We start from the raw sequence: 16,962 nt of genomic DNA on the forward strand, positions 1-16,962 counted from the left end.
GACGGTTAACAACATTTACGGAAGATACCGATCGTTATTATATGGATAACTACCATATAACGTTCATATTATCAAAGGAGTTATCTATTAGCCCAACCTCGAATGGATCTATCATTAACGGATCTATTTGTTAAGATCTGACGCCTATCCGAAAAAGGCTCAAATACATCAAACGAAGGAGATTCGAAGGTACACACTATATAAGGCATCACCTTGCCCACAAGGTAGGAAGATAGACACATACAATCTGAATCGTATTCTCAATATTCATTCTTTAGCTCTGTGATCAAGCAGAGCCATTTATGATCAGTTCATTAACAGACTTAGCCTTCGGAGGTGGACTCCGACCCCAGCGGTCGGGGCACATCTGATGTTCGTTTTTGTAGGTCATTTACAGGAGATCTAAGGGCTGAGCAGATTTTGGACGCATCAAGTACCTTATACCGTATATTCAAGAGCCATACTTGAAGACAAATACGATTGTACCTTCTTGATAGAGTTGATTATAGATATGAGAAGTGAGCAATTAAGCTCCTAGAAAGGACCATGAGAACTCCACTTCTAGAGCTCTACTAATCCGGAGCCAGGTTCAGCATCTTAACCAATTATACTAGAGTTGGACACCTCCAGGAGAGAGGAAGTAAAGAATCCAGCGTTGGGGGCATAGTTTCCTTCTCAAAAGTTGCAAGTGGTGGGGCCCAAAGCATCTAAAGAAGAGGATGCTTAACTCTAGGTCCTCAAAAGGTCCAAACTCTCTTCAATAGATTGATTTTGTCTTGCAATCCATCAACAGTTCTATCATTGTCATGTTCATCAATTTCATGGGAAGAGTATAATGGGGAGGCTCTAATCCCACCCTCAATGCTATAAAAATAGCAGTTATGTGGTTACACAAGTTCCACAAGCCCGAGAAATTAAAGGAAAACCGATTTTGATTGAAGCAGGTCATCAACGGAAAGGGTAAATTTAAGTGTCTGCAACACTTGCAAGCACACAACATCAACATTCATTAGAAAGTGCAATGGGAAGCTAGACGTGTCCTCCTCTGGAGTGTCTCCATCTCCGCCTCCGGCGTGACTCTACTTCTTCTCTCATACCACCTCTATCCACTGCTCGCCCTACCTCCATCTTGCTCCCCGCTATTTTTTTATGGCGTTCGTCAACGCAAATCCTACCCCCAGCCCGGAACACTCGGGGTGTTTTCGTGGCGTTTAGACAGGTGGTCTACTCCTGGCACCCTTGTGGGGTTCTTGAGGTCGCGTTCCGCACGGCTGTTCTGGCTCGGCTTGGACACTAGTGGTGTGCAGGTCATACTAGAGGAGATATCTACATCTTCCATTTTGGAGGCCTTGGACCTCGGTGTATGAGGGGCCCTGGTCGTGGAGGTCCTTTTCCTGGAGGTGATGGCTCGGTGGGTTCGACACTATGATCTGGATTCAGTGAAAGGTACCATGGAGTTTGGATCTCAGTTGGGAATGAAGTGGCGGCACGATTGGAAGACCTATTGGTTTAATCATGGACCAGCGGGAGCTGCATTATCGGAGTTTGCATTGCCTTGCATCTTTACACCTTTGGCTCACTACCTTTATCGGAGGCTGGTACACAACACACCATTTTTATTCTCGAGAGGTTCCGCTTTCTGTGTTTCTGGCCTCTGGTCCGACTACTAGGTGTGCCATCTTTGATGGAGCGGCTGTTCGGGAGTTCATCTGCATTGAGAGTTATGTGAAGATTTCAATGACTCGTTTTGGCGAACTCGAGAGCATTTACTCCACCACAAATTCATTGACAGGCCATGCGTCGGGATGCAATGATCGTCACGGAGAGCTAGAACTCGGGTACAGGTCATACCCCACCCCACGGCTCGCAATGCCGGTCTGTCACTCTATGCGCTCGGCTTCGGCCGCCAACCTCAACCCTCTCCTTATGTCTGACAGCTGCTGCCTCCTCTATCACATCCACTCGAGGTTTCAATCAAACCCGATGTACCATCGCACCATCATACCCAGGTGCTAACGCATCTCATCGCTGCTACCCCGAACCACCATCCACCTCCAACCTAAACACCCCAACCTGTCCTTTGCATTATACTTCTTACCATTCAACTCTTCCAACACCACCTGTCGCTGCAAATATACACTCCACCGCCAGCTCCTTCACCAACTTCCCATTCCAGCTTACACCTCTTTCCCAACACCCTTAACCCGTTTACCCCAAATCAGCTATTGTTAACCAACAAGTCACCGCCATGCTACAACATCCTATTGCTTTGGCCATCGTCAAATGCTTCCCGCTTGACAAATATTACCCTAACCGACCTGGCTTTACTCCTCCCACCTTGGGCCAGCCCAACTCAATCCAATCAATCAGCCCATGTACCATCCTCTTCAAATGGCCCCCAATAGCTTAATCAACAACCCATTAACCCCAACAAACAACATCCCTCAATATTTGGGCCCAAACCATATGGGCTTTACCCAAGTCCACCCAACAAACCCTCATACCCGAACCCACAACCCAATTTCAATGCCCAACATGATCAACTCAACAATCCAATGGGCCTTCACACCTTAACCACAATGAACCAAGAAAACCATATAAAGCCAAACCCCATTCAAACTCCCAACAACCTTAACCGAACTACCACAAATCCACCTCTTCATGAACCCCAAATCACAATGCCCTGACCATCTACCACCCGGAACCCAAAGCCAAGAGACCTAGACCCCATGAAACAACGACCTTGCATCTTCCATGACCATTGATCAAAATCAACAACAAGTGCATTTTTTACGGGCACGTGGAGGAGTGGACCCCCCTCACGGGCAGCTCTAAGGTCCTCTCATGGAACCTACAGGGCTTGGGCAGCCCCTCAACCCGTCGGCTCAAGAATCTTGCGCAACCGGACATTTTTTTATGATGGAGACAAAAACTAAGGCAGGTTGGGGAATCTCATAAGATGTTGCAGATGGAAGGGAGCTTTTTGTGGATTAAGGAGTGGAGGGTTGGCTTTACTTTGGAGTCAACACATTGAGATGGAGATTCTTGAGGCAAGTAAATATATTATTGATACTCGGATAGGCAGCAACCCATTTTACATGACTTTCATTTTGGCAATCCTGGAGAGCGGGAGAAATCTTTCGGATGTTACGGCTCTTGGTCAGGAAGAACTCGCCATGGTCCATTATTGGAGACTTTAATTCCCACCTCTCTTGGGAGGTAGGAGGAGCCGCTGTCATATGATTGTCTCTGTTTTCAACAAATGATACAAGATTGTCCTTTGATTGATTTTGAGCTTAGGGACCGAAATACACGTGGACTATAGGAGGAAGGGTTCGCTAATTCCGTATTCGATTGGTAGGGCTCTTGGGAATATTGAATGGAACTTCACTTGATTGCATTTTGTGAAATCCTCTATGAGTTCGGACCACACCCATCATTCTTGATACAAAGGTGGTGGACAAACCTTTGGATTTCTTAGTGCTTGGATGAGGCACCCACAATATGAAGAGTTGCTAAACAGCTTGGGGGATGAATGTTCTGGTTCAGCTGATGTTAGTTGCTCTGAATTCAAACATTGCAAACCAACTTCGGGGTGGAACAGATACTTTCGGTCCTTCGGACCAATGTTGCAAGTTGAGACACAACTAGACAACTCGAGTGTTGAGGGTATATTCGGGAGGAGTGGTGGCTTATGGATCTTGATGGGATGTTGAGGAGAGGACTTATGGGTCTGATTGATTGGTTAAGGTGGAGATGCTATCATCTACTTCCATGCATGCACTCTCCAGGACAATCACAAAATACTTCGTTTGGATAGATGGATGGACTTGGGAGGAGAATCCTGCACCTTATGTGCCATTTTTCAGCATTCACATCGAACCATTGTGAAGATGCCCTCCACAGTACTCCAATCGTTGAGCCATGCATCACACGTATGAATCCTTGCAAGTTCCCGGGAGGAGATCAGAATCACTTTTTCATGGGCCCTCGCACCAGGTCGGTGGCTTCCCCCTCTCTTTTTTCAAACTTATGGAATTCTCGCATGATCTTATTAACTTTGTGTGTTTCTTTGCTTCGGGTATATGGTCCGAGTTAAATGTTTCGTACATCTGTCTTCTACCCAAAATCCCCCATCCCCTCGACACTATAGACCTATTAGCCTAGGAGGTGTGGTCACAAAGATTATATCTAAGATCTTTGCAACGGTTGCTTTTCTAGATAAAGTGATGGCTCCATATCAATCTGCATTTATCCCATCAGACGATTTCGTATAATGTATATTGGACGAATTTTTCACTACATAGGGAAAAAGGAGCTTATGGCTTATTGGACATGAAAAGGCCTATGATAGGTTGGAGTGGTGCTTCTCGGCTATCTTATTGAATGGGTTTTGACCAAAGATGGGTTGCACTTGTGATGGCATGCATTACTTCCATTTCTTATAAATTGCTTATTAATGGTCACATTAGTGCCCATATCCCCTACTAGGGGTATAAGACAAGGGGACCCCCTCTCCCTGCTCTTTTTATTTTGTGTGCCAAGGGTTGAGTTCGGTTATAGAGCTGAAGAGCTGACCATTAAGGTATCGGGGTGAAGAATAGAGCCCCCAAATTGCACATTTATTATTTGCTGATGATTGCCTCCTGTTTTCGAGTCAAATTGGATGTTGTGTGTAATCTTAAGCATGTTTGGAGACATATTGTAGAGCAAGTGGGCGGCCATCAACTTCAGAAATCAAATCTGTTTTTCAGCCCTAACACTCATATGAAATTCCAGAGATGGTTCTCTAGAGTGCTTAAGATCTCATATGCTAAGGGGCCATCCAAATATCTCGGTCTCCCTTCTGAAGTGGGCTCATCCAAGAAGCAAACGTTCAAGGAGCTATATGATAGAGTTACTCAAAAGATGGAAAGTTGGAAGACAAAGTTATTGTCTCATGCAGGCCGAGATACTCTTTTGAGGTCAGTTATCTTTGCCTTACCTCATTATGCAAGTGCTCACTTTCAGCTCCCAAAGTCACTTCATGATCATATCAAAAAAGCTTCAGCAAATTTTTTCTGGGGTACTTTAGGTGAAGGAAGTAAAACACATTGGGTATCGTGGAATAGGCTTTGTATCCCTAAAAACAAAGGGGGACTGGGCTTTAAAGAATCAGAATTTCAAAATCTTGCCCTCTTGGTCAAAGTGGCGTCTAGATTGTGGAAGGACCCCAACTCTCTTTGGGCAAAATTTTATAAAGCTATCTACTTCCCTAACTCATCAATTTTTGATGTGGAACCTAAGGCACAGGATTCATGGGCTTGGAAGAGTATTTTGCAAGGGATCAAGCAACTCAAAAAGCATATTATTTGGCAAGTTGAGGAAGGGTCAAGCATCGATATATGGAAGGATAAGTGGATTCCAACAACCACAGACTACAAGGTGGGTTTTACAAAGCCAGCTAATTGCCCTTTCCATTCAGTTGCTCAGCTTATTGACCAAGATAATAGACGCTGGAATATTGACCATCTCAATGCTTGGTTCCCTGAACACATCATCAAGGAGATTCTTAAGATTCAACTTAGAATTCTTCCATCTGAAGACAAGCAGGTTTGGTTGGGTGCTAGGAATGGTGTGGTCACAACGAAAGCTGCTTATAAAAAAATTTGGGAAGAGAGGGAAACTCCTTCGGTTAGCAATGATGGTCGGGTCTCTTCATGGAGGCTAGTCCCAGAAGAGAAGTGGAAATTCATTTGGAAGCTTCAAGCACCACCAAAGTTGAGATTCTTTCTTTGGAGAATTTTAGCAGAAGGCCTACCCACAGGTGAAAACATGAAGAAAAGGAAATTTAATATTGATCCTTCTTGCTTGGTCTGTGGAAGCTCTCTTGAATCGGCTGATCATCTTCTCCTAAATTGCCCTTTTACTAAAGCAGTTTGGTTTTCAAGCCCTCTGGGTTTTAAAGGGGGTGATGTGGACCTATCCTTCACATCCTGGCTTGACATGATTAAGAACAAGATTTTTTCTACTAAAAGAGAGAGAATCGAGTTCCTAACAACCTGCACATTCATTTGTTGGAAGATCTGGAAAGCCCGGAATGATAGAGCTTTTAATAGAAGGTCGTGGAACCCATATGAAGTGGGTCAAGAGGCATGGAAGTTGGCGCAAGAGTATGTTCAAGCATGGCTGGGCCCTCCCCAAACTATCAAAATGGATAGTAGACTCACAGGTCTGGATAAATGGAAACCCCCTCCGAATAGAGCATACAAGATCAACACCGATGCAACTTTCAACAAAGAATTAGGCCTGCGTTTGGGATGCATAATCGGGAACCATCAAGGAAGGCCAATTGTAGCAGTTTCGAGCCCAACTCAGCTACATCTGCACTTATGGCAGAAGCAAAGGCGCTCAGGATGGCTGTTCTTTATACTCTTGGGGAAGGAATTGACATTGGTTACTTTGAATCTGATTGTAAAGAGCTCATTAGTTTAGTGAATGGCTCTGCTCCCCCTCCTCTTGATGTTGCCCCCATCATCCAGGATATCTTAGATGTGGGAGGCTTGAAAAGTGTTTTTTTAAACATGTTTCTAGGCGGATCAACGAGGCCGCTGATCTCCTAGCTCGGAGGGCTAAGTCGGTGACGGTCCCGACTCTTTGGCCCATTTCCTCTCCTTGGGTGCAGTCTCTTTGTAGCTCTGTTTCCTCGGCTTTGCCGTCTCAATAAATTTACTTTCTACCAAAAAAACGGAAAGGGTAAATTTGGTATTAAAACATTCAGTTGTACCCTATCCATGTTTTCCAGAAAGATATAATTCTATCTCTCGACATGCATTACCACGAGCCAATGGGAATCAAAAGATGTTTTTGATCTCTTGCCCCCTGATGCCGTACTCTCAAATTCGAACAGCCGTTTTGTCAATGTTGCTTCACATATATGTGCAACACTAATAACATCTGACTTTGTATATCAAAGACCATGTGCAAGTGCAGCCATGAATGTTGCCGCTGCTCCACATAAACCACTATCATGCTATCTATGATGCAAAATGCAGCCCTAGAAACATTAACATTCTTTTCTCCGAACAAACGCTCTGTGAAGCGATGAATGAAAAAAGGGATCAACAAGCTTGCATCAGCAATGGGGAAGTGAAGTCATGCTTGCACCAGCATTGGGGAACCAGACTACCTTTTTTCATTGACTGCCTGTCGTCTATTCCAGGACTAAAGTCGCCCGCTCAAGCACAGGAGCCAACTCCTCAAGCTTTTAAAGGTATAGGTAGATCTTAAACCCATCTTTGAAGGATCTCTTGCCATCATCGCTGGTAGCTGGTACTCAGTCTCCAAGGGCTCTTCCAATTGGCTATGAAATCATCAATTGATGCAATCGCTGCTACCTTCGTCCGCTGTTCTGCCGATCCTAATCAAGTTGAGCAACTAATTGAACACTGAGTTAATAAGAAACGTACCCGCACGATAAGATTACTCAAGAAATAGTATTCAGGAATTGAATTGCACGACTTCTGGCAATGTCTGATCCAACGTAAACGTTCAAAGAAATTCATAATTTCATAGTTCTATTGAAGAGTTTCATTGTCACATCCACCCAGCCGGTATCCTATCTGGCATACCCGGGATGTGATCCACAGCCCGAAGATTCAGATCGAGCGGTCATGCCTCCCACATACATGATAACATAATCATGAACAATATAATTAATGTTTAAAGTAAGCAATAAATAGATCAAATGAATAAGAAAAGATAATCGATCAGAGTGTGGAATTATCAAGTATCAACTTCACATAAAAATAATCTCAAAGAGAAAGAGTGATCAGGAGTCACTCCTTCAATAATAGTGAAAAAGTGGTTAATTAAACTTAATTACAATCAGTGTCAAGAGTAAATCCATAAGAGTTAAGGACAATATATATCCAAATACTTAACAGTGATCCAAGGAAATGGGACACTACACAAAGGTTTCTTCTATCCTAATGATTGTTTCTTCATAAGTATGGATGAAGTGAACCCAGTGCGGCCGCTCCCTCACCATGGTGGGGCTAACCCTGGTACGAACCATAATCCTCCTCGGCACAATAATCCTGACTCTCATCGTAGCCATCACCCGAATGGTAGTATGTGGGATCATAGCTCGGGTCGTAGAGTGCGCCATCAGAGTCTTCTACACCTGCAGGATAATCTAACAAATTGCACGAAAGGAATGAGTTCAAAAGAACTCAGCAAGGCAAGTCGTTTCATAATACACAATTCATCGATACAAGTCATGATATGATGCAAGATGATATGAGACAATGATGATATATGATTCTAACCCTAAGTATGCTAGTCTCTAAGGTCGACATGCTTTAAGCCATAGCACCATACTTCTTTAGGTCGTCTGTCACTTCCCCCTCAATCATACAAGATATCTTGGGTCTGCCGGGGTAATTGGGTAAAGTCCTCATCAAACCATGACTAGGGGTTAAGTCACCACTCTCTCACACCACCATTGGTATAAGTACTGGCGCATGTCATGGCATAGCCTAGCCCAATGCAAGTCATCTACTCAGTCGTATCATGTCAGATCCGGATACTTTCCCTATGGCACCGATCAACTCAGTTCCGTATCCTTCACACTAGAGTCAGCGTATCCTATGGCACCGACCAACTCGGACTACGGACTCATCAACCCTATTGGTCATCCACAAATGGTAAACGGGAAGCTCTCACGTCCTCTCACGGGTTGGTTACCGGTCTTGAGCGCTCATGAGCCCAGGTCTATCCATTTGCAACCCTACCAATAAATGGTTCCTTTCGGGTATCCGCAGTATGGTTCAAGTCCTCTCATGGAGTGGTTACCGGTCTTGAGCGCCCATCAACCATACTCTACCACGGGTCGTTCGGTCTCAATACCCTTCTGATTCGAGTCTGATATGACAAGGAAAATCCTAACCATACACCTAGACCATCCTATGTATGTCATCCAATAACCTGGGAAAGTGTCGATGGACACCTTCGGAAAATATCCCATACTATTCCCTCCGATGTCCAAGGACAGAAGTGTAGGAAGGACACTTCCCAATCCCAAGTCATAGGTAGTCAATCACAAATTCATTCTCATCATATCATACGTAATCGATGATTCATTATATAAACAAAGGCATATCATAACATGATTGATCATATACAAAATCATCAAGTATAATTAAACATGATATTCCGAATGATATGTAACATACTACTACTGATAAAATGCATATAATAGTCATGTATGGTAAAGAAGTACACATAGGAAATATAGTTATTGAGTTCTCAAAGCATAAGCATGATTACATAATCAATGTACTTGAGTTAAAGACCGTCTTTACCTTAATTGAGTCGTAAATAAAACCAATGATCACCAAGAATAGTCCCAAAAACCAGTGTTGGTACCCTAGACAACATACAAGTAACATCAGAGAAGAAAACAATCGAATCGGAGGTCAAACGAAGCAATTCGGCCAAGTACAGAGATGTTACCATCTCTTGGTTGACTGTCGGTCGATCAGTCGACCAAGGCAGTCGACCAAGACTTGTTAACCATGGGCAGAATTGAAGACTTGGTCCGAAACCGACCTTCCGGTGCTCCGATCGACACAAAATTTGGAGGGCATGATTATAACAATATGAGTATACTACACACTAAATTTCATGACTATCCAACGGTCCAATTATAAATACCCAAATCCAAGCCTTATGTTTTATATGATAACTATCAATAATCGAATTGGAATTGATTGGAATTGTAAAGAATGATGGGAATCAATTAAGTGAATGGTAAGAATCAAGTTAGAATCATGAATTCATAATAATCTAGCTTGACATGCATCTACATATCAGTTTTGAATCAAGAATAGGTTGAAATGGAAGGAATCAAAGTAATGAAATGTAAGCAATCCTAATTGAATCATAACATAGCAAGAATGGGGTGATGATCATGGGATTGAATGGGGAAAACTCATGATTAAGTGTTTGCAAGGTTGTAGCACTTCAACCATGGTCTTAAGATCATAATTTGATAGAAAAATGAATAGATTAGAAGAATAATAGAAGGAATCATACCTTGAGTTGATGATTGATGTGTAATACTAATGATTGGAGTCAAAGATCTTCATAAACATCAAGAAAAGCCCAAGAGAGTGTCCAACTTCATGCTCTGGAGTGCAAATGATTAGTTTAGGTCCTCATTCACGAGTTCCAAAAAGGTAGGGGCAAAATGGAAGTGATTTTGTAACTTTTCGGATTTCATTATTGCTGGTCAACTGTCAGTCGACCAAGCAGTTGACCAAGGCATGACAACAACTTCAGGAGTGGATTTGGAAGGCCAGACAGATCCGAATTGAGTTGGGTTTTCTCCTACAAGTCAATCAACAAGTCTAGTTTCAAGAACTACCTTCGGATTGATCACGGGGGTCCAAAAGGTGCTTCAAAATTCAATCTTCATCAATGCGCAAATTTTCACTCAATGCTGACAATGTGCTCAGGTAAGGGGCATCATTGTCAATGTCCATAGGCTCTGGATCAAGCATCGAATCTTCAACTAAGAGGGCCCACAAGTTTCTTCTACCACCACTTTGGGTCTTCGGACCTGCAATAGTATAAAATCCGGGCCAGGTCAGGGTTAGGATAAGGCCAGATTTTACATTCATAATTGTAGAGAAATGAAATAAAATGATCTCTAATGATTTATTATTGAAGCATACACTTTATAGTGTTTACAAGGCAAGACATACACGTGTCTATATCTTACACATGTGGTAAAACTATATATGCTTAACACCCCCCTCAAACAAGACGTCAATTAGAACTTTATTGGATTTCAAAAGATCCAAAATCATCCAACAAAAACCCAATCTGTCATATGGTTTCAAACCCGTCGTTCTCAACCTAGTTGTAGCGAAAAGTCATTATTTTACCACCGGTTTGAAGTTGAATTGAAATGAAACTTTAGGAATGTCTAATTGACAGTAATAGGGTCCTAAATGTAATAACCCTTGTATTTCTAACCGAGATCTGTATTGCAGGTCTGAGAACCCAAAGGTCTAGTTGGGTAAATGTGTGGAGTGTCCAGATAAAAGTCCATGATCCATACCCTGAACCCATGGATCTGGATTCTCTGTCTGAAGAGTCTGCCTTGCTTGGTAGTTGGACTTCTAGAAGGCAAATGATGTTTGGAGATATCCGGAATAAAGGTAAGATCTCCCCCATCTTTTCTTTAGGGCTAGGTTGTGCTTGGACACCAACCCCCTAGCAAAAGCACCCTTGTATGGCAAAATACATGGGGGCGGTTGCTAGTGGCGGTCGATTGAACCAAGCGACCGCCTGGAGTGACCGTCCGGTTTTGGTTGCGGGGTTTTGCCCTATTTTGCCCCCTGACTTCTATCAAAGGTAACCCTCGTCTAATTTACAAATATTTTATTCGTGGTTACCATTTTTGGAGGTTAGACGGCTGAGGAGAAGTGCCGAAAGCAGATTTGAAGTGCTGGTAGTGATCTTGAGATCAATCCTTCCCTGTTTCCGATATTTTGGAGTGAGGTAATGGATTCATCCTTCATCCTTTATCTCCTTTGCCTTTCAATTTTGTGTTAACCCATCCCCTCATCATGGAGGTTACCCTTTTGATCAATCGTAACTCTCTTTCCAATCTTCTTGATGTGATTCATCTGAAAATGAAACCCTGCTTTCGAGAAAAGGATGGATCAAGTCAAGGGGAGAGTTTTTGGTAATCCAATTATGGTGTTTGTTAGGTTTCTTGTCTCCCAGTGGTTATGGGAGTAGTAGATTTGGAATTCGGGCTATGATCATCCCAATTTCAGATTGAAAACAGATGATCAGAAGCCTGAGTTTCGGATTGAAACTCTCTGTTTTTGGGGCGGTCACTAGTGGTGGTCACTCAACCTAAGTGACCGGCACGAGCGACCGGCTAGTAAACAATGACCAATTGACTTTTGGTTTTGATCCGATTTGATTCAATTGACTTATATATTATTTTAACCCTGTATATAGGTATTCTCTGTTTGAAGAGAAAGTCTTATAATTATTTACGGATTTCTTTTTACGGACGATTTACTTATATGCAAGTAAGGACATTCAATCCTATCTTTATGAATAGACTTAAACATACTAGTCCAGTGTCTGTTAGTATTAGTCTTTCATTATATATGCTGCTATAACCATGTTTTACATACTGATCTTGTTATATTACTACTATTCATCTTGTTTACATATATACTTTGTTGGTTATGAAAGTTATATACGATGATGGTTAGTATGTGGTTCTGATGGATGAGGTATTCCTCTGGATATCTTAGCTTGGGATATCAGAAGGCCGTGGAATGGGACACATGCCTGCTGATGTCTCTAGCACTGTCATAACTATTGGATGACATGTTTAGGTAGAGTCTAGAGTTGCATGGATAGGTACCCCACATGCTACTACCCTTTCGGTAGGGGAATTGAAACCGGATGACCCGTGATGACAGTGATGTGACGTTGGTCCACTGTTGGTCATATAAATGGTAGGGTTGCATATGGTAGGGTTGGGCTCATGGACGTCCAAGGAATGGACCGGGTGTCGTGAGGAGTCATGAGAGCATTCCGCCCCAACAATATGTGGATGACCATAGGGTTATAGAATGAAGTCCAATAGCGGTAGCCAGTTCGTGAGGATTCTCATTCCTAGGTTGCGAAGGATACTGAACCGAGTTGGTTGGTGCCATAGGGGATGTATCTGGACTTCATGTAGACATGTTACCTGTATGACCTTGCATTGGATTAGAAACCCCGACATGCGCCAGTACTCATTGCCAATGGTCGTGGTGAGAGAGTGTTGACTTAACCCAGCCATGGTTTGAGAGCTAGGTGCGGACTTTCCATTTTACCCAGGATTCCTACAGAGGTAACTAGTCCTTGCCGGATCAGAGTGACCAAACTTACCTAGAGGAGGGTTGGTGTATATCTTAAAGCATGTCAGCTGTTAGAGACTTGCATAGTTAGAATTATAGTATCATTCATACTTTGCACTCATTCATATCATTTATGCATTGCTGATTTGTTGGATATTTGGATGGGAATTGTAATTGTTCTTATTGAGTTCTCTAGAATTCACTCCTTTATTTGTATATATTTTATTAGCCTGCGCAGATGGAGGAAATGTGTCGGAAGATGGATTGGTTTCCAATGAAGGAACCTTCCCGTATGAAGAGGATGTGGCACCGGCAATGAGAAATGGAGATAGCTTGTGCGGGAGCTCCTTTTTTCGCTAAAAGGGTCGTTTTATAACGAAAATAAGAAAAACAAAAGAAATACAGCAATTAGTACCTACCTTGCTCACCCGCAACAACAGTTGCCCCCTATACACCCTTCCTCACTGGTTCCTACTCATAATTGACAACAACTAAGTCATCAGAAACGAAATGTAGGACGTCTAGATGCATCCAAATCAAGATCTTTAAAAAAAAACTTCATAACAATAGTTACATAGCAGTACTATCCTCCCAATGGGAGGCTCTGATGCACTGTGGATACTTTCGCTAAAGCTGCATCTACCTTCTTGAATTCCTCTACTATAGAAACCTTTTTACTTGTTACTACTTTCTTCACTGTGTGAGCCTTCTTCTTCAGACGGCCAAGTTTCCGACGAGGAGAACCTTCAGCCCGCACTGATATAGACGAAGACGAAAGTGGAAGAACTACTTTCAATTGCAAAGTTTCATCATTGGCCGAACTCTCCAGCCTGGTCGAATTCTGATCGGCCCCACAATAGTCCAAATCATCCTCCGTAGTTCCTTCAATGGCTGAACTTCTAATAATATTTGCAACTTCAGGTCCCACCAATGAACACTCCAAAGAAGGGTTTCCAATTTGCATAGAACTCTTACCTGCAACAAGCACTTTTTGAAATTCAAAATGAGTGGCCGAACCACTTTCGAGCTTATCTGTAGGTCCCACTAGTGAACTCCCCAAAGGAAGTTTACCAATTGAATTAAAACACTTTGCCGCATCTAAGGAATTTTGAATTTCAAAACTAGAGTCCACGGCCAAAGAAGCTGCTTCAGAATTATTCAAATTCTATTGGGCCCCGCATGACCCCACTTGAAGCTCCAAACTAGAGTTCACGTCCAATGCAGTTTCTTCCAATCTAATTGAATTTTGTTGCGTAGAAAAGTCTTCAACATAAACCGAATTCTGTTCCGTAGAAGAGTCTTCCACTCTATCCGAATTCAGAAGGGCCCCACAAGGCCTCTCATGAAGCTTTTCAAACCGTTCAAAAGAGCCAATATCCTTAGTGGCCGAATTAGGTGGAAGTTGGTTAGTCGTGGGACCAACAGAGGTAACTACATTCTTTGAAAGATTACCAACCAACATCGAACTCTTGCCTTTATCTAAAATTTTTTGAAGTTGAAAAGGATCACTTTGAGAGAGAGAGAAAGATCAAGAGAAGAGTTCTCGCTAGACGCGATCACCACATCAGAGGGAACCAACCTTGTAGATTTGAAATTTGAAATTGAATTTGCTGCACCCTCATTGGATGAAATAGAGTCCTCCAAACCCGCCACCTCTAGAGCAGTGGCGGACCCAGGATGCAATAGTGGGGGGGGCCGAAAAATGAAAGTCAGATAACCTTTCCTTTTGGGGTCACAACTCTAAATTATTTTATTAAATTAAAGAATAGACCACATATATTTTGTGGGGCCCACACATATTTGAAAAAATGATAAATTATTGATAATGATATTTTTTTTCGACCAAAATATAGGTACAATTAAAGCAATAATATAAAAAAAATATACACATGACTTCAATCCTAAAATGTTAGATGCAAACCAAAATTTTCTTTGGTAAGAAATGTAAACCAAATTTTTTTTTTAGGTAAGAGATGCAAATCAATGGCAGTCCTTACCTACTAACTATAGATAAAATCAAATTAAAAAGAATAACAAAAAAAGAAAAAAATAAATAAATTGAGAAAGAGAAAGAGACCTAATTCATGGAGTATATTTTTTTCCAAATTTTCTTAAGCCACGCTTATAGAAAGGGAAGAGAATAAATAGGAAAAAAAGAGGAGAGAGGAGAGAGGAGATAGGAGAATAAATAGGGATTGAATAATTAGTTTTTAATTAGAAATAACATTTTGATTTTTAAATACCTAATAAGATTTTTTTCAACAATTTCCTTTAACCCACATTTATAGAAACAAAAGAGAATAAATAGGAAGAAAAGATGAGAGAGAAGAGTGGAGATTATAAATCCGGGTCCATTGATGAATTAGTTTTTTCCGTGATTGACATTTATGCCCATCATTTTACCTTTAAAAACTCTCACAATATTGGGGGGGCCAAATAGTGACATTTCACATGTGGGAAGAGAAAAACCCGAAAAAATGTAAAGCCTTTCCGGGAATATGCATAAATGTTTTAAGAAATGCGGGGGGGGCCATTGGCCCCTTGAGACCATTTCATAGGTCCACCCCTAGCTAGCTCTCGCAATTCGATCCATGGAGTGAGCTGATGCGAAAATTCACACTCGCCCAATCAACGAATCCCATCCACAATAGGATTATCGTTGGGAGGTTTTCTACGGGGACGATAGGGGTTTCAATCTTGCAAACCTATCCACTTGTATCGGAGAAGGGAGGGAATCGATCTCGGTGGCAACAACGAACTCCCCACTACTCCCGCATAAGATTTATCCCCAAAAATTGGTAGAAAACTAAAAACTCGAAGAGTTCAAACGGTTCAAGGCGACCGATCCACTCTAATGACATTGACCTCCAATTCAACCAAAATTCAAGCATAATGACTCCATCCCCCATCTCATCGCACCAAGCGGTCTATAGAGAAACAGATCTCCAACAAATGTTGCAATAGAATGTTAAGCACTTCCTCATGCCAATACTCAAGAGGTAAATCGGGAAACGAACCCACACCAACTGCTTGTGGGTGAGGCCCCAGAGTGGATATTTGCATCCCACCATCGTTCGAAAACGAACCTTTGCTTTCCAACATTCCAAAAACCTCTACGCCACACTTGGACCGATCCCGTATGGTAAAAGATGATAAACCCTTCCCACCCAATGAATGAAAGATCACCCCTTGAGACAATTTCCAAGCACCCCTTAGCTACTCGCAATTCTTCCATGGTTTTGATGCGAAATTGCTCGCCCAATCATAAATTAAATAATCTACTTTTTTCTTTTTTGCGGGATTACAATCTTGCGAAGCTTACCCATTTATATAGAAAGAAGGGAAGGGAATTGATCTCGGGCAACAACGAACTCCCAACTTACTCCCGCATAAGGGGAGCTTTATCCCCATTGGTAGGCACCTCTGAAGGCTTCAAACGCAGGAAGACCGATCCCTAGGCACCTCCGAATTTCCTAGAGCTTCCATCTCCTCCATCTCATCGCATCTTTCTCTCAATCAAATGTGTAATATAATTTTAAACCGGTTTATAAACCGGTGGTTCGACTCGCATCGCACACCTGGCTGTTGTGGGTGAGTCTCCCAGCAGGGATTTTTCGCATCCACAAGGATTCGATACCGGAACCTTGCTTAAGTAAACCAAGCTGCTTACCACTTGGACCAATCCCCGTTGGGAAAAAAAAAAGTTCCCACCCAAAATGAAAATACAAGAATAATTATACCTTAGTAAATTTTTTTTTTTGGAACTGAAATATAAATTAAATAATCTACTTTTTTTTTTTTAATCCGAAGAATTTATATATAAAGAACTAAGGTTCATCCGGGCTAGCGCGCACCACAATTTACTTCCTCAGGAAGGGGGAGCTTTATATTAATGTCCGACCCCAAGACCTCCCTAGGGAAGTTGGGTCTTTAACCGCTTTAACATACCACCTTCGGCATAAAAAGTTAATGCGTCTGCCGGGAGTCGAACCCGGGTCAATTGCTTGGAAGGCAATTATCCTAACCGTTGGACTACAAACGC

At 42.2% G+C, this 16,962-nt stretch overlaps 1 non-coding gene across 1 annotated transcript; it reads right to left on the reverse strand.

The window, feature by feature from the left end:
- Positions 1-16,890: 16,890 nt before the first annotated feature.
- TRNAG-UCC (transfer RNA glycine (anticodon UCC)) lies at positions 16,891-16,962 on the reverse strand. The gene has a single exon. It is a non-coding gene; the product is annotated as a tRNA-Gly (tRNA).

This window comes from Hakea prostrata, chromosome 10 (genome assembly GCF_041222555.1).
Source record: "Hakea prostrata isolate BN-2017 chromosome 10, UWA_Hpros_2, whole genome shotgun sequence".
NCBI classification, from domain to species: Eukaryota; Viridiplantae; Streptophyta; class Magnoliopsida; order Proteales; family Proteaceae; genus Hakea; species Hakea prostrata.